We start from the raw sequence: 23207 nt of genomic DNA, 5'->3' as shown, positions 1-23207 counted from the left end.
ATCCATGTTGTCACAAAATAATTTCGGATGAAGAATATACTTTGTAGAATTTGAATTATTTTAAATTTATTAGGACTTGTTTTATGACCTCAAATATAGTCTATCTTGGTAAACGTTCTATTTACACTTTAAAAGAATGTGTATTCTGCTCTTGGATAGAGTGTTTTATTCTTATCATGTCAAATTGTTTGATAGTGTCCTTATAGTCTTGCATGTATTTTTGAATCTCCTATTTCTCAATTATTAAGAGATTAGTGATGAAATATCTGGCTATAATTGTGATTTCATCTCCTTTTAGTTTTCTCAGGTTTTGCTTCAACTATTTTGAAGCTCTGTTAGTTGCATAAACATATTTATGATCTTTGTGAATTGTCATTTTTATTATAAATTATCTTATCCTTGATAATATTCTTTGTTCTGAAATTAAATTTGTCTTATATTAATATAGCCTTCTCAGCTTTCTTTTGACTAGTGTTAGCATAGTATATATTTTTTCATGTTTTTATTCTTAATCTATTTGTGCCTTCATATTTATAAAGTGTTTTTTTGTAGGCAGCAGATAGTTGGGTCTTGCTTTTCTGCCACTGAGACAGTCACCGCCTTTCATCTGAAGTTTTTATACGACCTACATTTAATGTAATTATTGATAGGGAAAAAGTTAAATTTACCATCTTGCTATTTGTTTTCTATTTGTCATACTTTCTTTGTTCTTTTTTTTTTCTTCTTTTTTCTGCTTAGTTAATTGTGAATGATTTATTTATTTCTCCTTGGATATTCTTCTTTTTAAACAATTCTCAAGATTAATCTCTAATACAGTAAATTTAATAGTAAAACCCACATAAAACCCTTTGGCATTCTCAATAACTTTTTAGTGTAACGTTCCTAAGACCAAATATTTTGGGAACTACTAATGTAGAAAAACATTAAAAGAGTAATGCAGAAGATAAGTCAGACAGACCCATAAAGACACAGAAAAAGAAAAAGATTACATCTAGTTCCTCTGCTGAGGCCAGCTCCTCCATTGAACAAACTACAGCTTGATTACATGAATCAATAAAGACCATTTTTTAAATTAAATTTATTGGGGTGACATTGGTTAATAAAATTATATAGGTTTCAAGTATACAATTCAATAATAGGTCATGTATATTGCATTGTGTGTTCACCACCCTAAGTTATATTTCCTTCTATCACCATATATTTGACCCCTTTACCTTTTCCCTTTGGTAACTACTAAACTGTTGTTCATGAGTCTCTGTTTGTCTTGTTCATTTATTGCTTTCAGTTTTACATCCCAAATATAAGTGAAATCATATGGTTCTCAACTTTCTGACTTATTTTGCTTAGCATGATTATTTCCAGGTCCATCCATGTTGTCACAAATGACAGTATTTCATCTTTTCTTATGGCTGAGTAATATTCCATTGTATATATGTACCACATCTTTATCCAATTATCTATCAAAGGACATTAATTAAGAATAGAATTACCATGTGATCCAGCAATCCCTATTCTGGGTATCTACTCCCCAAATTTTAAAACATTCATCTGTAAAGATATGTGCACCCAATGTTCATTGCAGCGTTATTTACAGTGAATAAGGACTACTTTTAATTTTTAAACTTATTGGGGCTTGGTTTCTGTCATGGAAAATCAGAAGAGTCAAAGACTGATACCATCACCAAATCTTAATATCAATCCTCTGTTTGATGGGTATGTTTAAGTTATTAACTTAACTTTTCTGTATTTGTGGTTATAAAAATAAGCATGTACTGTTTCTATGATTGATAAATCAATAAAACTATTATTATTTTAAATTTAAATGTTTTAGTTCATTTATTAACAATTTTAAGCTTCCCAGGATCACAGTCTTAATAAGATGAAATTAAGCTTATTAACCTTTATTCTCTTTCTTATACCCTCCCCACCCCTGGAAGGTGTTTGAAGGTTCCTTTTCTTCAACTCTGACTCTGAGTGAAGCAAAAGTATTAGCAAAGCTTTATGAGCTTAATATAGATACTTAATTACAAATACTAATGTAGAACTTATACCTTAACATATTCACTGAGTCAAAGTGGAGAAGAATGGACTTTTTCTGTCTAAACAATAAACTGGAATAAGTTAAAAACAGCATGTGTTCCCCTTACCACCATGCCATCTGTTTTTGCTTTGTATATTCATCATTGGGTATCAGTGATTGAGACAAAAGTTGAAAATCAAAAGACAAGTGACTTAGGTCACATGGCATCATCTTATTGTAACACATTAAGAAGGTACTCAGAAAGGTTTACTCTTAAATTACTGACTCAAGCAATTGATTACAGCTTGCTACAAACTTAATATACATGAATCAAAATTTGCATTTAAAATAGGTGGAAAATAATATGAAAAGAATGATTTCATTCATATTAGCAATGTAATAAATAAATTTAAAAAATGAACCTTAAAATAAACATGTATGATCTATATAAACAAATTTTAAATTACTATTATAGAAGATAAAACAAAACTTGAATAAATAATGAAGACATACTTTGTTCTTGGGTAAAGAGACTCAGTTTTTTAAAGATACACGTTTTCCTCATAAAATACATAAATTCAATTTAATCTCATTGAAAACTCTATGGAATTCTTTTTATTAGACAAGCCAAATACAAACTTAATTTAGAAAAATGTGTAAAAATTGACAAGAAATATCTGATAGATGATAGGTGAGACAGGATTACATATGAAAATGCATTTTAAAACTACAATAAAATAAAACTGCTACTAATTTTTAACAGATCAATGAAGAATTCAGAATTTGAATAAAAAATGCACATAGTAATTTTTAAATAAATAGATCTTATTTTTAAACAGTTTTATATGAAAAAAGTATACAGGGAGTTCTCTTATTAGCCACTCCCATGCCCCTAGGTTGCCCTATTATTAACATTTTGCATTAGTGAGGTATATTTGCTATAATTGATAACTCAAATTGATATATTATTAGTAACTAAAGTCCATAGATTACATACTGGTTCACTTTTTGTGTTGTACATTCTATGGGTTTGGACAAATGTATGATGGCATGTATCCACCATGGCATTTTCATGCAGAATGGTTTCAATGCCATGAAAATCACCTATGCTCCACTTGGTTATCCCTCCTTCTCTTTTAATGCTTGGCAACCACTGATCTTTTTTACTGTCTTCATAGTTTTGTCTTTTCCAAAATGTCATATATTTTAAATCATACAGTATGTAGCTTTTTCAAATTGGTGTTTTCCACTTAGGAACATGCATTTAAGGTTCCTCCATGTCATTTTGTGGCTTGATAGCTCACTTATTTTATTGCTGAATAATATTCCATTTTATGGAATACGGAAACCAGAGTTTGTTTAGTTTTTCATGTACTGAAGGGTTGCTTCCAAGTTTTGGCAAATATGAATAAAGCTGATATAAACATTTGTGTTAAGGGTTAGTGTGGGAATAAGTTTTCAGCTCATTAGGATAAACACCAAGGACTGCAATCAGTGTCCCACTACATGAATAAACCACAGTTTGCTTGTGAATCTCCTGTTAATGGGCATTTTGCTTGTTTTCAATTTTCGTCTGTTGTGAATGAAGCTCCTCTGAACATTAAAAAAAAAAAAAAAACAATTGTCAAACTGTGTTCCAAAGTTCATTCTCACCAGCAATGAATGAGAGTTTCTTTGCTTAGTGTCGTCAGTGTTTTGAATTTTCATCATTCTAATAGGTATGTAGTGGTATCCTACCGTTTTTTTTTTTAATTGCAGTTCCCCAATAGCATACGATGTTCAATACCTTTGCGTAGATTTATTTTCCATTTATATATCTTCTTTGGTAATCCTTTGCCCACTTTTCAATCCAGTTGTTCATTTTCTTAATGTTGAGTTTTAGTGTTCTATATTTTGTCTTTTATCATATAAGTGTTTTGCAAATATTTTTCTCCAAGTTTGTGACCTGTCTTTTCATTCTCTTAACACTGTTTTGCAGAGCAGGAGTTTTTTAATTGTAATGAAATTTTAACATAACTTTTTCTTTTATTTACCTTGCTTTCAGTGTTATAACTAAGAAGTCATTAGAAACCCAAGGTCACCAAGATATTTTCCATTGTTATCTTCTAAGAGTTTTATAATTTTTGTTTTGACATTTAAAACTTTGAAGTCCATGATACATTTTGAGTTGATTTTAGTGAAAGGTGTAAGGTCTGTGTCTAGGTTCATAATTTTGTATGTGGATATCCAGTTGTTCCAAAACCATTTGTTGAAAAGACTATCTTTTTTCCATTGACTGGCTTATGTTTTTTGTCAAAGATCAGTGTGACTATACTTACGTGGGCCTATTTCTGTATCCTCCATTCTCTTCCACTGATCTATTTGTCTATTCTTTCACCAATACCACTATGTCTTAACAAATGTAGCTTATATAGGACAGTCTTTAATGGCGTAGTGGTAGTTCTCTGAATTTGTTTTTCTCTTTCAATGTTGTGTTAGCTATTCTTTGTCATTACATGTCCATATCAACTTTAGAATCTGCTTGTCAATATCCACGAGAATCTTCATGGAACTTTTATTAGGATTATGTTGAATCTATATATAAAGTTGGAAAGAAAGGATGTCGATAATATTGAGTCTTTCTATCAATGTTCAAGAAATATTTATTTATTTAGATATCCTCTATTTATTTAGATATCCTTTGGTTCTTTTCATCAGAGTTTTGTAGTTTTCCTCATATAGATCATGGACCTATTTCCTTAGGTTTTAACTATGTATTACATTTTTGGTATTAATATAAATGATATCATATTTTCTATTTCAAATTCCAATTGTTCATTAATGGTAAATAATACAGCAATTGACTTTTGTATATTAACTTTGAATCTTCCAACCATGATATAATCACTTATTAGTTCCAGGAGACTTTTTTCCATGATTCTTTGAGATTTCCTACATAGACATTCATGTTATCTACAAAAAACAAACAAAAAACAGTTTTATTTATTTCTTCCCAATCGGTATACCTTTTATTTCCTTCTCTTGTCTTACTGAATCAGGTAGGACATCCAATATGAAGTTGAAATAGAAGAAGTGAGAGCAGACATCCTTGTTTTGCTCCTGATCTTAGCAGGAAAACATTGAGAATAAAGACATTATGATGTTAGCTGTAAGCTTTTTGTAGATATTCTTTATCAAGTTGAAGCAGTTTCTCTATATTCCTGGTTTGCTGAAAGTTTTATCAAAAATGTGTGTTGGATTTAGTCGAATGTTTTTTCTGCATCTATTGATATGATATATGATATTTCTTCTTTAGACTGTTGATGTAATAGGGGGAAATATATATAGTCTTGCATACCTGAAATACATCCCACTTGGTTGTGGTGTAAAACTCTTTTTGTACATAGTTGGATTTAATTTGTTAATATTAGGTTGAGAATTTTTCCTCTATGTTCACATGAGATATTGGTGTGTAGTTTCCTTTCCTGTAATATCTTTGTCTGATTTAAGTATTAACATAATACTGGCCTCATAGAATGAGTTACTGGAGTTTTGTATAGATATCTGCTAGGTCTAGTTGGTTTATAGTGATGTTCAAGTCTTTTATTTTCTTGTTGATCTCCTGCCAACTTGTTCTATCCATTATTGAAAGTTGGGTATTGATGTTTCCAATTATTCAATGTTGATTGGCCTATTTGTCACTTTAATCTCTCCATTTTTGTTTCATGTATTTTGTTTTTTTTAGGTGAATATATATTTGTCATTATCATATATACTTATCATTATATTTATCATTATTATAGATCCATTTGTCTTTTTAGCATCTGAAAATGTCTTTCTTTTGTATCTATTAACAAGCATTTTACTTAGAGTCTGTTTTGCATGATATATTTTTTCTATCCTTTTACTTTTAACCTATATGTGTCTTTGAATCTACAGTGTATCTCTTGTAGACAGCATATAGTTGGATTCTGTTTATAAACCCATTCTTTCGAAGTAAACCCATGTTTATATGGGCAAATAATTTTGACGAAAGAGCCAAAAACACACAGTGCAGGAAGGAAAGCCTCTGCAATAAATGGTGCTGGGAAAACTGGAAGCCACCAGCAAAGAATGAAACTAGACTGTTGTCTATCATCACACACCAAAATTAACTCAAAATAGATTAAGGACCTGAAAATAAGACCTGAAACAAAAAAAAAAATTGCATAGAAGAAAACATAGGAACTAAACTCATGGACCTTGGACTTAAAGAGGATTTTATGAATTTGACCCCAAACACAAGGGAAGAAAAAGCAAAAATAAATGAATGGGACTACGTCAAACTGAAAAGCTTCCGCACAGCCAAAGAAACTGTCAACAAGGTAAAGAGATAAACATCAGAATGGGAAAATATATTTGCAAGCAACACCTCCGATAAGGGCCTAATATCCAAAATATACAAAGAACTCATACAACTCAATAACAACAACAAAAACAAACAAACCAATTAAAAAATGGGCAGAGGACCTGAACAGACACTTCTCCCCAAAAGACACAGAAAAGGTCAACAAACATGTGAAAAGATTCTAAACATCACTAGTTATTAGGGAAATGCAAATTGAAACCACAATGAGATACCATCACTCCTGTTAGAACAGCTGTTATCAACAGGACAGATAATAACAAGTGTTGGAGAGGATGCAGAGAAAAAGGAATCCTCACACACTGCTAGTGGGACTGCAAATTGGTATAGCCACTATGGAAATCAGTATGGAGGTTCCTCAAAAACCTAAGAATTGATCTACCATATGATCCAGCAATCCTTCTACTAGGTATTTACTCCAAAGACTTGAAAACCCATATCCAAAAAGATACTTGCACACCGATGTTCATAGCAGCATTATTCATAGTGGCTAGGACATGGAAGCAACCAAAGAGTCCTACGATAGATGACTGGCTAAAGAAGTGGTGGTACATATATACAATGGAATATTACTCGGCCATAAGAGGAGATGAATACAGGCATTTGCAACAACATGGATAGACCTAGAGATAATCATGCTAAGTGACATAAGCCAGAGAGAAAAAGTTGAAAACCACATGATATCACTTATATCTGGGATATAAACCTAAAAGTAATAAATAGGACAAACAAACAGAGACTCATGGACATCGACAATAGACTAGTGGTTACCAGAAGGTAGGGGGTAGCGGGGAAGTAGGTGGCATAAAAGGGGTCAAACATGTGATGACAGAAAGAAATCTAACTATGGGCAGTGAACACACACTGCAATATATATATTCCTTACTGCTGAATTGTACACCTGAAACTTACTGGATTTCGTTAACCAATGTCACCATAATAAAAATAAATTTAAAAAAATAAAATAAAAAAATAAACCCATTCTTTCTATCTCTTCCTTTTGATTGGAGCATTTAATCTATTTACAATTAATTTAATTACTGATAAGGTCAGATTTACATCCGCCATTCTACTATTTATTTTATATATGCTTTATTACTTTTTTGTTCCTCTACTTCTTCATTGCTGTCTCCTCTTATATTAAATATTTTGCAACATACTATCTTAATTCCCTTTCTTTACTATATTTTAATATAATTTCAATAATATACAAAAAGTTTCCACCTATATAAGCTTGATTCTCTTCCCAATATTTTATGTTATAATTTTCCTGCAAATTACATCTTTATACTTTGCATGCCCATCAACACACCTATAGACATCACATTCCCTAGATTTTACTTCTAAGCATTTTTGGTTAACCTACTGTTTGCTTGGGAACGCTTATCTAGACTATTAGGCAGTCATGCTGTTAAATAATTTTTTCTCGTTATTTTTGACAAATGCCCAAGGGAACAGGCTATTGACACTGGGGAGCTCTTAGGTCAATTAAAGACAGCCTTGCATATGGAGTCTTGCAGGGGACTGATGAACAGGTCAAATAACAATTTTCTGGAAATGGGGCTTTAAGAAGCCACTCTGCTTCCTCTAGTGGCTTCCTGGTTGCTGGTTTTCACTGTAATGGCATGTTGTTAGTTTTTAAGGCTACTGTGAAGCTGGGAGGAGGCAATGGAATAAGACACATTAAAATGCCATAATACACACTGCTGCTACTGAGATTCAGATGTTTTTAATAAATGTTCAATGAACTTCTGTAAGGCTTAGGTTAATTTCCAGAGCTCTGAAAGCATTGATTCTGACTATTTTTGCCAGAGTTCTCATTGCTTTTATGGATGAGAGGTATTCCAGCAGCTCTTGTTCCAGCATTCTTGCCGATGTCACAGAATATACTACATTATTAATTCAAATATTTTATGTGAGGATTTTTTGTTTGTTGTTTTTGTTTTAATGATTTTGGGTGAATATTATTAGCACCTGCTTTGATTTTTTCCAGGCTGCATTATTTTACTCTATGTTCCTCTGTACAAATCGTTGGGACCTAAATTACCCAATTCTCCTGTCCTAAATGAGGCTACAAAATGTTTCTGAGGAATATCTTGGACCTGCACACAGCTATTCCATTGGCCAAGCTCAATGCCCAGGTGAGGTTATCATATATTCAGGTACATATATGACTTTGGAGTCTGGACTTTTCATGAGAAGATATCAACCTTACACACTACTTATTTACCTATTAAGTCATATTTCTGAAATATACATTTCCTGCCACATATCATAATTCTGCCATATCTGTTATTCAATCACCAAATAATTAAATGAGGGAAACAGTATTTTTGAAGTTAGTAAAAAAGAGAGTGGGTCAATATAACCACTTTGGAAATCAATTTGACAGTATTGACTAAAACAAATCATATGCATAACCTATGGCACAGAATTTCTTTATAGATACCCAACAGAAATGAGTATGCATATATAGAAAAAATATACATAAATGTTCATACAGCATTATGCATACTAGCCAAAAACTGAACACAATCTAAATGTCCATTGACCTTAGAAAAAGTAAATAAATGATGATATATTCATTCAATGGAATATGACTGAGCAATAAAAAAGCTACTGTTGCATACAACAGTATCATTGAGTCTCTTAAAGTTGAGTGAAATAAGCTAGATTCAAATGAGTACATATCACATAGTTCCATTCATATAAATTTCATAAAACAGGCAATATTAATCTATGATGCTAAAAGTCAGGATAATGATTTTCCTCTGGATGTAGTAACTGGAAGAGGGCAGTTGGGTGGGCTATTGAGAGGCTAGTAATTTTCTGTTTCTTTTAGCTAGGTGTTTATTTCACAGGTATGTTTAGTTTATGAAAATTCATCAAGCTGTACCTGAGTAATTTCTGCATTTTTTATATGTATTCTATACTATAATAAAATACCTGCAAATCAGAATGTTAACATATACATTGACTGAAGAGAGAGAGAAAGGAGGCACTTGAGGCAAAGGAAACTACATATGCAAAGGTGAAGGAGCATATTGTGTTCTTGGAATGGTGATTGGTTCAGTGGAGCAGGTACACAGCTATGCTTATAGGGAAGGGAAGAGAAGTAGATCAAACCTCTCATTTCTGGAATAGAGTGAAAGTATTTAATAAAATGCAAAACTACTGCATGTATGTATACTTAAAATAAGCCATCTGTCTGAATGTTCCAGAAGTACCTCAACATGGACACTATGAAACAAAACATCTGCAATCTGATACTACATCCACACTCTAAAACTTGCTCTTCTTTTGCTATCTTGGTACCATTCTCTATGCCACTGCCCAACACAGAAACATGGGAGTCATCTTTATTTCTTCCTCTCCCAAAACAAATCAATAACCATATCTTGATGATGTTACTTCACCTCATTTATAATTTTAGAATATATCCATCTCTCTTCCTCCCAGTGCCTACTATTTTAGTCAAGGCCCTACTCTATCTTTCATTTGGACTATCACAAAAGCCTCTAAACAGTCTTGCTGCCACTAGTCTCTCCTCTCTTCCAGGAATACTCCACACTGCTACAGCATAATATTTCTAAACACCAAAATTCTTAGCATGCTTTATATTGTACTTCACAATCTTTCTGACCCTAGAGCCCTTGCTTTCTCCAAACAAAGCTGCTGTAGTAAATATCACCCCTAGCTAACTACATGCTGATTTCCATTATGTTCAAATACTAAATTAGAATTCCTTTCATATTTAGTGCACATAGAATCCTAGATGGCAGAGATAATACATGGGAATTTTTCGCTGTTCCTCCCATCCACTTCAAATCTCCTAAGAGAAATGAATACCTATATGACTAGTCAGATTCCAGGATACATCAGAACATGGTTGTAGTCAGTTCTCTATTCTTTATTGATCAGGCTTATCTGCGTGGTCTTCTATCACACTGCAGCCAATTGTCACATAAAGCTCTGAGATGCATATTTGGGTTTAGATTAAGGAAAAAGACCCCATAGGCCTCTGAACTTAACCAAAAGGTCCAGCCTGACCTGCCACAGTTCTCTGGATATAGTTCTGGATAACAAGTGTAACTATGTACTACTTTGTTTCTCTTTACCATTGTTTCTTGTGTGTATCTTCTTCAAGAACTTTGTGGAGAGGAGAGCTACGGTCTAAGGTAAGAGTTAGAAATTCATTGGTCTTCTGAGCCCATATTATTAAATTCTGCTATTATTTCTAAAGATGAACATGCATAGAAAAAAATTGGCTACCGAACCTCATCACTACATAAGCCTACATAAGCCTCATCACTAACTTTATGTACTTGCCTCTGCTTTTAACTCTTTTGTTCCAAAGGACAAGTACACTCTCAGGAATCTGTCACCACTGAGATTGTTAAAGCATTGGTAAGTGTCCAGAACATTGGTCTTAGAAGAGTTCACTGCATACAGCAAGTATTCAATACGTAAGATAAATATTAATGAAAATAATTCAGTAACTTTTAAAACTGACAGCAAAGAGCAACTTGCTAGGAAAGAAGTGTATTTTACACCCACATATTCCCAGTAATTTCTGTAAGAAAGGTTTCAAAACAGCAATAATGATTTTAGAAAAATTCACTGTCCAAGAGAAATAGATGGCTAAGAAGTACCTTAATAATAAGCAATAATCTCCAAGGGACTAATTTCATACCAATTGACTGCTTGAGAAGATTTGGTTATATTTCTATAACCCAGTACTAATTTCTCACTTGTAGTCATGAGATTAACTGTAATACATAGATAGCTAATATTATTTTGAAAATAATGATGAGTTGTTTCTGTTCTCATTCTATAAGTAATACAGAATTCAAAGGCTGTCGGACCCTAAAATCAATGAGATTGAGCACAAAGTTATTCAACTAACCTTCCCTAGAAATATATGGAAAGGAAAGTGTCAGACACTCTTTCTAGAAGGTTGATGAAGAGACTATATGAATTCTACAATCAGTGTTAGCCTCATGGTTACAGGACAATCCTTATTAAATATAGATTATAACAACTTATAAGTTTTACCATAACATACACACATAAACATACACATCTTTCTCTGTGTGACTGTTGCTCTGTCTCTGTCTCCATCTTTCTCTATCTTTGCCTCTCTCTTCCTCTTTGTCTCTCTTGGCTTCATCCTAAAATACACATATATACAGTGTAATCATACGTAATTGCTAATATTCAACCATTTGACCTACAAAAATGGCAATTTCATATGGTTACACTGAATATGTGTGTGTGTATTATATCTGTGTGTATACATATGTGCATATATATATTTTTTCCCCAGAGAGTTAGGCAATACCAGCTTCCATGAACACCAAACCACCAAAGTTTGCCCAAATATCACAATTCTGCCATTATCACCAGTTTCATTCTCCTTATCTCTCAACAACACACACACTCATACACACAAAAGCGTTCACTATCATTTCCACTCAGAACTATGTCAAAGATAGGTTTCTTTTTTACCCTCTGAATAGCATGTTATTATTAATAATGAATAATATGGAAATCAAAATTAATAAAAATCAATAACACACTTTAAAAGTTATTTGAGAGTAGAAACAGCTATATTGCAGGAAGGAACAAAAGAAAAACAAAAGTAGTCATTTAACCAAAATGAATGCCATTTTTTCTTTACTTAGCTTTATATCAGTTACTAAAAGAAAAATAAAATATTCCTTTTACCTACAGTTAAAAAGTGAATTAAATAAATGGATGCTATATGTAACTAAAGGGAAATATTCATCCCCTCAGGTTTATGGTATTAATAATCACTGCCACCCCTCAAAAAAAAAAAGTGACTGACAAACATGCAACACTCCTTACACTCCCCACTGTGGAATGGGTGACTACTTGCTCTCTTTGCATGGCAGGGCTCTCTTAACCCCACAGCCATCCTTAGTGTCAGTCTCAGACCCACTGCATGTTCCTCCACTGCACTTCTCCCTTCTCCTCTCTTCTCTCTCTTACCAGCTTCAGACACACTCTTCCCTTACTGTTTGAAAGACTGATACCCTTTGCCTCCTCCAGTACAGAAAGAACCCTTTCGGGACTGGTCGGGAGTTCCTGAAAGGTCAAGCAAGAAGGCTCTGTTATGGGTTTGTTGTCACTGTGCTTTGAAGGCTATCATTTTTCCCTTAGCTACCATTTCCCTTAGGCCACCCACCCAGGTTATACGCACACTGAGACAGCCTCAGTATACCTGCAAGCTTGCCAGGCCCCAACTGCTAGCTCTCCAGTGTCTGCTTCTGTGCTGTACAAAAAAAAAATTAAAGCAAATGAAAATTTATTCTCATAGGTCCTGCTGTCATTTCCTTCAAGCCAGACTTTGGTTGAAGTTGGGGGCAGGAAATGGAATTCTAGACTCCTGCAGTATTTTTCATAATAGAAGGGACCTCGTTGGTTTTCAAATCAAATGTTAAAGATAGATATATAATTTCTTCCCCGATCTTCCAATGACCTTTCCTAGTAAGCTAATAATTTTTTAAATGTTTCATCAGAAAAGTTTTATTTTACAACATATCCACATGGCATTTAACTTAAAACATATATTTATATAGTAAATTTAAACAATAAGCTTATAAAATAGTTTAAATAATTAACATGGCAAAATGGATTTTATGATCTAAATGTGTAACACTCGGCAGGTTACTCCTCCTTTTTAAGTATAATGGTTAAATACATAGACACATGAACCATTATAGATGTATGACTTTGGATAAGTTAATTAACTCCTCTATGACTTAGTTTTCCTCTGAGTGAAAATTCATGGCTTACTTAATATAAAACACTTAAAAGAATGCCTAGATATAGTATTTAATAAATCATTTCCGGCATTTTTTCATTTGGTATAGGGAATGAATGACACGTTCTGATCAATCTGTCTAGTTAACTAAGAATTATGATGCATATCATCAAGAGCTATTACTTTTAAATCATAATTAAAATGGAAGAAAATATAAATTAATAGAGGTTAAAGACTCCAAATTACTATAGCAGCTTCTAGGGCTTCAGGAATGAAAATGGCAGTTTTAACTGATCCACTCAATAAGTGTGCTAAATACTCGCTCTGTTCCAGATGCTTATTATGTATTTTGTGTATATTACCTTATACTTAGCTCACAACAATTCTGTGTGTAGGCTAATATCGGGCCATAGTCACACAGCTATCTAGTGTTAAGCTGAGATTTGAACCTAAGTTCTAAAATCCACGTTCAATATCACATAAAAATTGGACTGACACTGTATGAAACTCTGGATATAACTGCTCTAAAACTACATTCATAATTACAGTTTGTTTTTTGTTAGTTAAACATATACATATATAGCTTGGAAAAGAGAATGGTGTTCAAGAGAATTTATAATACTAATTTTAAAAGAATAGAGACTGAAAAGTCAAAACAATCCTGTTTCCAAGATATTTCTGTGTTTTTGATTTTGGCTCTTAATTCTCTCCTTTTCCATCAAGCAATATCTTGTGGATTCTTTATTCAAAATGTCCCTTATGTTAGTCTCCTCGTCCCACAACCACTGATGCTTCCCTTGTTACCTATGTCAACACCTCAGACTATTTTTCCATCTGCTGTTCTCCCCTTTATCCACTGCAGTCTGTATAACACTATGGTTTTCACATTGCCAGAACCTCAACAACCCTTCAGTTTTAGATAAATGCTAGAACCAACTCAGAAATCACTAGAGCTGAAAGAGACCTAACTATTGAGCAAGGAAGAGATTATGTCATTTTCCTGCACAAGCCCTTCAATGATCTATTAGAAAATTTACAAAGGCAGTTCACAGAATAAGAAAGCCATATGGCCAGTACACAGAAGAAAAGATGTTCAGTTTCTTTAGTTATCAAGGAAATTCAAATTGTAACAACAATGAAATACCATTTTTAACTCTTCAAATTGGCAAACAATATAAAGTATTAGAGTGTGTGTGAAACAATACAAACTCTCAAATACTGCTGGTGAGAGTGAAAAGTAGTACAAGCACTTTAGAGAGTGATTAAGGTTGAAGATGTGCATACCTTGTGACTCAGCAAAACCACCTCCAAGTATAGTCTCTAGGTAGGCCTTCTTAACCTGATGTCTACAGACCTTCAGGGGGGTCTGTGATTGGGGTAGAAAAAATTACACCTTTATTTTCACTAATTGAAATCTAGCATTTCTTTTGATTATCAATGTAGGTAAAATTCCAGGTTTATTAGCAGTACCTATTACTTTGCACTAATAGACTATTCAGATATTTCCATAGTACATTAGTTATTAAGACTACCTTGAAATATCAATTACATTCATCAGTATTTTTTTAATTACAGTCGCTATTAGACCCATTGATATATCTTATTATATAATTTAAAAGGAATCATGTTATTTTATCATAATCTTAAAAATATTGTGATATGTATAGCTCAATAAAATTGATTTACTTTGTTATCTGATACATTGTTCTTTATTTAAAAACATGTTCTCAAAGGAACCCTCATACACTGCTGGTGGGACTGCAAATTGTTACAGCCACTATGGAAAACAGTATGGAGGTTCCTCAAAAAACTAAGAATTGATCTACCATATGATCCAGCAATCCCTCTACTGGGTATTTATCCCCAAAGACTCAAAAACCTATATCCGAAAAGATATTTGCACACTGATGTTCATAGCAGCAGTATTCACAGTAGCCAGGATATGGAAGCAACTGAAGTGTCCTACGATAGATGATTGGCTAAAGAAGTGGTGGTACATATATACAATGGAATATTACTCAGCCATAAGAAGAGATGAAATACTGCCATTTCTAACAACATGGATGAACCTCGAGATAATCATGCTAAATGAAATAAGCCAGAGAGAAAAAGTTGAAAATCACATGGTATCACTTATATGTGTGATATAAACTTAAAATCAACAAATGAACAGGACAAACAGAGACTCATGGACATGGACTATAGACTAGTGGTTACTAGTGGGGTGGGGGAAGAGGGAGGAGGTAGATGGGGTAAAGGAGGTCAAATATAGGGGGGTAGAGGGAGGGAGAAGCAGGTAAAGGGGATCAAACATACAGTAGCTGAAGGAAACTGGACTTTGGGTGGTAAACACACACTAAAATATACAGATGTCAAATGATGATGTACACCTGAAAATTATATAATTCTATTAACCAATGTTACCTCAATAAACTTAATAAAAAAAAAACATTTTCTCAGAAAAGATTCATAAACTTTATCAGTCTCCCAAAAGAATACATAGCACAAAAGGATATAAATCTCTGCTGTAGAGATATTCTTGCACATGTATAACTTTGGAAATATACACGTTTTCAAAATAATAGCATTTTGTATGATAGTAAACATTTAGAAACAATCTAATACTCATTAAAAGGAAAATAGATAAATAAAATGTGCCACAGTTATATAACACCATAGGAATGAACTGTGTGTGTAGTGTGTGTCGGGGGGGAGGGGTTAGATTGTAATAACTCCCACTGCACACCATAGGCATTGTCATAGGCAATAACACAATGTCCAATTTTAAATAAAAAATAAAAGACACAGAACAGTATGTACAATATAATATCATTTATGTAACTTAAAGACCATGCACAAAGAATTATACTATACAGGCATACCTCAGAAATATTGTGGGTTCAGTTCCAGACAACCATGATAAAGTGAATATTGCAATAAAGCAAATAACACATTTTTTTTTGGTTTCCCAGTGCATATAAAAGTTAGTGTAGTCTATTAAATGTGCCATAGGATTTTTTCTATAAAACAATGTACATACCTTAATTAAAAAAATATTTTATGGCTAAAAAATGCTACTGTCATCTGAACTTTAAGTGAGTCTTAATCCTTTTGCTGATGGGGAGGTCTTGCCTCAATGTTGATGGATGATGACTGATCAAGGTGGTGTTTGTTGAAGGTTGGGGTATCTGTGGCAATTTCTTAAAATAAGACAACAATAAAGTTTGCTGCATCGATCAACTCTTTCTTCCAGGAACAATTTCTCTGTAGCATGCAATGCTGTTTGATAGCATTTTACCCATAGTAGAACTTCTTTCAAAATTGGAGTCAATTTTCTCAAACCCTGCTGCTGCTTTATTGACTAAATTTTTGTAATATTCTAAAACCTTTGTTGTCATTTCAACAATTCTCAAAGCATCTTCACTAAGAGTAGATTCCACATCAATAAACCACTTTCTTTGCTCACCTATAAGAAGTAACATCTTACCCATTAAATTTTTATCGTAAGATTGCAGTAATTCAGTCATATTTTCAGGATCCACTTTTCTTTATTTATTATTATTTATGCCTATAGCACCTGGTCTTCTTAGGTGGTCTCCCATCCACGTACTAACCAGTCTCGACACTGCTTAGCTTCTGAGATCAGACATCGAGCTTGTTCAAGGTGGCATGGCCGTAGACCATGGACAGTGGCTCCACTGGGGCGTGAACCCAGGACCTTCTGCATGCAAAGCAGACATGCTAACCACTACACTATGGAACCATGTCCAGAATCCACTTTTAATTTCAGTTCCCTTTCTACTTATAACACATCTGCAGTTACTTCTTCTACTAAAACCCTGAACCCCTCAAAGTCATTCATGAGGGCTGGAATCAACTTCTTCCAAACTCCTGTTAATGTTGATGTTTTGACCTCTTCCCATGAATCATGAATGATTTTAATGGCATCTAGAATGATGACTTTTTTCCAGAAGGTTTTCAATTGACTTTGACCAGATCCGTCAGAGGAATCAAGATCTATGGTAGTTGTAGTATTACGATGTGTATTTCTTAAATAATAAGACTTGAAAGGCAAAATTACTCCTTGCTCCATGGGCTGTAGAATAGATGTTATGATAACAGGCATGAAAACATTAATCTTGCTATCCTGCTGTATATCTTTATCAGAACTCTTGGGTGATCAGGTGCACTGTCAATGAGCAGTAATATTTTTGTTTTTTAATTCTAATTTTTCAAATATAGAGTTGACATTAAATATTATTTTATATTTGTTTCAGGTTTACAGAATAGTGGTTAGACATTTACATAATTTACAAAGTGTGAGAAGTAATATTTTGAATGGAATCTTTTTTTCGGAGCAGTAGGTCTCAACGGTAGGTTTAAAATATTCAGTAAACCGTGCTTTAAACAGATATGTAATCATTCATGAATTGTTGTTCCATTTATAGAACATAGGCAGAGTAGATTTAGCATAATTCTTAAGATTCCTAGGATAAATGAGCACTGACTTCAACCTAAAGTCACCACCTGCATTAGCCCCTAATAAGAGAGCCATCCTGTCCTTTAAGGCTTTGAAACCAAGCACTGACTTCTCCTCTCTAGCTATAAAAGTCCTCTTCTTCCAGTGTATGGCTGTTTTATCTACACGGAAAATCTGTTGTTTAGTGTAGCCTCCTTCATTAATTATTCTAGTTAGATCTTCTGGATAACTTGCTGCAGCTTCTACATCATCTCTTGCTGCTTCATCTTGCACTTTTATGCTTTTTTTTTTATTATTAAACCTCATTAACCAACCTCTGCTAGCTTCAAACTTTTCTTCTGCAGTTTCTTCACCTCTGTCAGCCTGCATAGAATTGAAGAGAGTTAGGGTTTGCTCTGGATTAGGCTTTGGCTTAAGAGAATGTTGTGGCTGGTTTGATCTTCTACAGAGACTACTAAAACTTTCTGCATATCAGCAATAAGTCTATTTTGCATCCTTATAATTTGTGTGTTCACTGGAGTACACTTTTAATTTCTTCAAGAACTTTTTCTTTGCATTCGCATCTTGGTTAATTGTTTGGCACAAGAGGCCTAGCTTTCAGCTTATTTCAACTTTCGACACGCCTTCCTCACTAAGCTTCATAATTCAAAAGCTAGAAATTATAAAGCTTAGTGAGGAAGGCATGTCGAAAGTTGAAATAAGCTGAAAGCTAGGCCTCTTGTAATTTCAATATTGTTGTGTTTCAAGGAATAGGGAGGCTGGAGCAGAGAGAGAGATATGGGGACATGGCCATTCAGTGGAACAGTCAAAACAAACACTCAAGATTTATCAAATAAGATTGCCATCTCATATGGGGAAGGTTTGTAGTACCTCAAAAAAATCAGAGGGAAGTTTATACAGATAAAACACTACATTTAAAAAGAGAAAGATAACAAATAAATGACCTAACATTACACCTTAAAGAACTAGAAAAAAGAACCTTAAGCCCCAAATTGGCAAAAATAAGTAAATAATAAAAATTAGAATACAAATAAATACAATAGAGAATAGAAAAAAGACCAACAGAGGGTCCAGTCAATATAGTGGTGTAGGTAACACTGTGCATGCCTTCTCCCATGACTGCATTAAAATTACAACTTAACTATAGAACAATTAACCTGGATAACAATCTGAAGACAAGCTGAACAGAACTCTTATAAATAAGGATATAAAGAATAAGCCACCTTGAGACTGGTAGGAGGGGCAGAGATATGAAACTAACTGGCCTCACATCCATGTGTAGAGATTGAACATTGGAAAGGATATGTTGGCTGTGGAGGTCCCCCTGGAGGAGCAAGGGGCCCCAGCCCCATATCGGGGCTCCTCAGACTGAGGTTCAAGTGCTAGGAAGAGGAGTCTGCACAAAATCTGGCAGTAAAAATCAGTGGAGATTCCATATATCCAGGTGCACTAGAAGGCAATTGGAAACCCAAGCATTCCCTTAAAGGGCCTGCATACAGACTTACTCGCAGATTCTCACACTGGGCTCTGGTGGAGGGACAACATCTTGAGGTGCCAGAGACATACAGGGAAAAACTAAGTTGTGTGGCTTCAGGGCTAGGGCTGGAGGGACATTCACCATTATCCCTGTGTTGAGCCTTCTTCCTGTGCAGCCTAAAGGTGGGCACCATCTTGCCTGTATTGAGCCCTTACCCCCACAGCCAATATGATTGTGCATTGCCCTGCAGAGCTCTACTTATCCTGCCTTGGTGATTCCCTGAACTCTGCCCTATATAAACAGTAAATTGCCAGTGGCAATTTCATGGCTGGGCAACTAGCCCCACTCCTTGCTCACAACAGGAGGCTCCTTCAGGAACAATAAACAGGCCTCACTCTCTCCCCCCTCCCCCCCCACCCCCGCACCTTGGGAGACACTTTCAGTGGCCAGCAACCAACCCAGCCTGAGTAGCAGTATTTCTTGAATAAATCTCAGGGGTCTGTGGGTCAAGGTGGGCAAAGTTGGCCTAGGTGTGATCTGAACTTTCGTGAGTGGCCATAGGCTCAGCACTGGCAAAAAAACTGAATTTGCACTAACATGAGGAACATCACTTGCCCAAACAAGTTTACTCCCTCCACCCTACCTCACTCAACTAGCATACAGTCTAAGTCTCTTTCAGCTGCTAAGCCTTACACACATCTAGCAGGCAGTTTCAAGCCTTGGAGTGCACTGGGCCTCTTGTTGAGCTGACCCAAGCCTGATATTGTTGGCAGCTAACCTCTGTTACCTACATGGCCTCTCCCCTGTGCTTCCAGGTCCATTATAGGCAACAACCAACCACAGATAGCTTTGTAGTTCCTACCAGGTAGCCCCAGGCTGTTCATAGGCAGCAGTTGACTTGACCTGTACAGGAGCCCCTCCCAAGGGACCCCAGAACCAATAAAGCTACAACCTTGCATCACACCACAAGAGAGCACAACCTGACTATCCCCACAAGCAGCATAACCAAAGGAGGATCTCAAGAGGCACACAAGCTCAGTGGGGCAAATCCCACTCCCGGGGGTCGGCCCCTATACAGCAGCTCATATACTGTGTGTACGGCCAGTCCTCACAGCTAGTCAGCCTGAGAGTCAATCCCACTGACATGACCACAGCAACCGAGGCTCAACTAAAACCAGGGGGCAAATCTAACCCACACAAGGGACACTCCTGGAGCACCCAGCACAGGTGATCAGAGATAATGCACCACTGGGCCACACAGGGCAACTATTATATAAGGCCACTTGGCCAAGACTGGGAGATATAGCAGATTTACCTAATACATATAGATGAACACAAAGAGGCAGCCAAAATGAGAAATCAAGAAACATGTCCCAAATTAAAGAACAGGACAAAACTGAAAAAGTTCTAAATAAGATGGAAGCAAGCAACCTACCAGAGATAGAGTCCAAATCACTAGTTATAAAAAAGCTCAATAAACTTAGGGGAAGAATAGATGAGCTCAATGACAACTTTAAAAAATGATAGTAAGCATAAAAAAGGACTCGGAAACCATATAAAAAAAACAGTCAGAAATGAAAACTACAATAGCTTAAATGAAGAATACACCAGAAGGACTCAATAGCATATCAGATGAAGCAGAAGACTGAATCAGCCATTTGGAAGACAAAGTAGCAAAAACACTCAATCAGAACAGCAAAAAGAAAAAAAGAATGAAAAAAAATGAGAATAGTTTAAGGAACCTCTGGCACAACATCAAGCGTAACAACATTCACATCATAGGAGTATCAGAAGGAGAAGAGAGAAAACAAAAAATTGAGAAACTATTTGAGGAAATAACTGCAAATTTCCTTAATCTGGTGAAGAAAATAGACATATACTAGGAAGCACAGAGAGTCCCAAAAAAGTTGAATCTAAAGAGGCCCACACCAATACATATCATAATTAAAATGCCATAATTAAAAAGTTAAAGACAAAGAGAGAACCTTAAAATCAGCAATAGAAAAGAAATTAGTTACCTACAAGGATGCTCCTGTAAGACTGTCAGTTGATTTCTCAACAGAAACTTTGCAGGCCTGAAGGGACTGGCACAAAATACTGAAAGTGATGAAAAGCAAGGACCTACTACCAAGACTACTCTACTCAGTAAGACTATCATTTAAAACAATGTGAATTAAAGAGATTCCCAGACATTAAAAAGCTAAAGGAATTCATCACCACCAAGCCAATATTACAAGAAATGTTAAAGGGATGTCTTTAAGAAACAGAGGAGGGAAAAAACATAAATACGAATAATAAAATGGCAATACTATTTACCTATCAATAATCACTAAATATAAATGGATTACATGCTCCAATAAAAAGACATAGGGTGGCTGAGTGGATAAAAATTTGAGACCCTTACAAATGCTGCCTACAAGAGACTCACTTTAGATCAAACAACACACAGAGACTGAAAGTAAAGGGATGGAAATAGATATTTCATGCAAATGAAAAGAAGAATAAAGTTGGGTTAGCAATACTTGTATCAGACAAAATAGACTTTAAAACAAAGGTTATAATAAAAGACAAAAAAGTTATTACATAATGAAAAGGAATCAATTCAACTGAGGATATAACCCTAGTAAACATTTATATACCCAACATAAGAGCACCTAAATATATAAAGCAAATATTGCCTGACATAAAGGAAGAGATCAAAAGTAATACAGTTATAGTGGAGAACTTTAACACTCCATTGACACCATTGGAAAGAGCTTCCAGACAGAAAATGAATAAAAAAGACTGGCTTTAAATGATACATTTAGACCAGATGTATTTAATTGATATTTTTAGAGCATTTTACACCAAAGCAGCGAAATATACATTCTTCTCAAGTATACATGGAATATTTTCCAAGGTAGACCACATGTTAGGCCACAAAACAAGTCTCAGTAAGATTAAAGATACTAAATCATATCAAGCATCTTCTCTGACCACAGAAATTAATTATAAGAAACTAGAAATTAATTACAAGAAAAAAAATTGAAAAATACAGAAATATATGGAGACTAAATTACATGCTATTAAATAATGAATGGGTTAACAATGAGATCAAGGAAGAAATAAAAACATACCTTGAACAAATAAAAACATAATGACCCAAAATCTATGGGACACAGCAAAAGCAGTCCTAAGAAGGAAATTCATAGCAATACAAGCTTACCTCAAGAAACAAAACAAAACAAAAATCTCAAATAAATAATCTAACCTTACATCTAAAGGAACTAAAAAAGAAAAGCAAACAAAGCCTAAAGTGAGTAGAAGGAAGGATATAATACAGATCAAAGCAAAAATAAACAAAACAATCTAAAAATAAAAACAATACAAAAGATCAATGAAACCAAGAGCTGGTTCTTTGGAAAGATAAAATTAATAAACACCTAAAAAGATTCAACAAGAAAAAATAAAAGAGAACTCAAATAAATAAAATAAAATAAAGAAAAGAAACAACTGATAACACAGAAATACAAATTAATATAAAACAAAAATACTGCGAGCAATTATATACCAACAAATTAGACAATCTGGAAAACATAAATAAAATCCTAGAACCATACCATCTTCCAAGACTGAGTCAAGTAGAAACAGAAAATCTGAACTGACCAATACCTTCTAACAAAATCAAATCAACAAACAAAAAACTCCCAAAAAACAAAGTCCTGAACTGGATGGCTTCATAGGTATTTTTTTTACCAAACATTTAAAGAAGAATGAACACCTCTTCTTCTCAAACTTCTTAATAAAATTCAAGAGGAGGGAAGGATCTGAAACTAATTTTATGAGGTTGCCACTATCCTAATTTCAAAGCTAGGCAAAGATATTACAAAAATATAAAATTATAGGTCAATATTGTGTTGAATATAAATGTAAAAATCCTCAACAAAATATTAGCAAAAACTTTCAGCAGTATATTAAAAAAATCATACATGATGAAGTTGAAGTCATTTTCTGGGATGCAAGGTTGGTTCAATATCTGCAAATAAATTAATATGATACACTACATTAAAAAACTGAAAG

General features: G+C 34.3%; 1 protein-coding gene and 1 non-coding gene across 4 annotated transcripts in view; both read right to left on the bottom strand.

Annotated features, from left to right (window-relative positions):
• KLF8 (Kruppel like factor 8) overlaps positions 1 to 23207 on the bottom strand; it is a 239265-nt gene that overhangs the window by 154477 nt on the left and 61581 nt on the right. The window lies entirely within an intron of this gene.
• Positions 16882 to 16954, bottom strand: TRNAA-UGC. Its single transcript has one exon. It is a non-coding gene; the product is annotated as a tRNA-Ala (tRNA).

Source organism: Pteropus vampyrus, unplaced genomic scaffold (assembly GCF_000151845.1).
Source record: "Pteropus vampyrus isolate Shadow unplaced genomic scaffold, Pvam_2.0 Scaffold651, whole genome shotgun sequence".
NCBI classification, from domain to species: domain Eukaryota; kingdom Metazoa; phylum Chordata; class Mammalia; order Chiroptera; family Pteropodidae; genus Pteropus; species Pteropus vampyrus.
The sequence above is the reverse complement of the archived record's forward strand: the minus strand, read 5'-3'. Positions and strand labels throughout refer to the sequence as shown.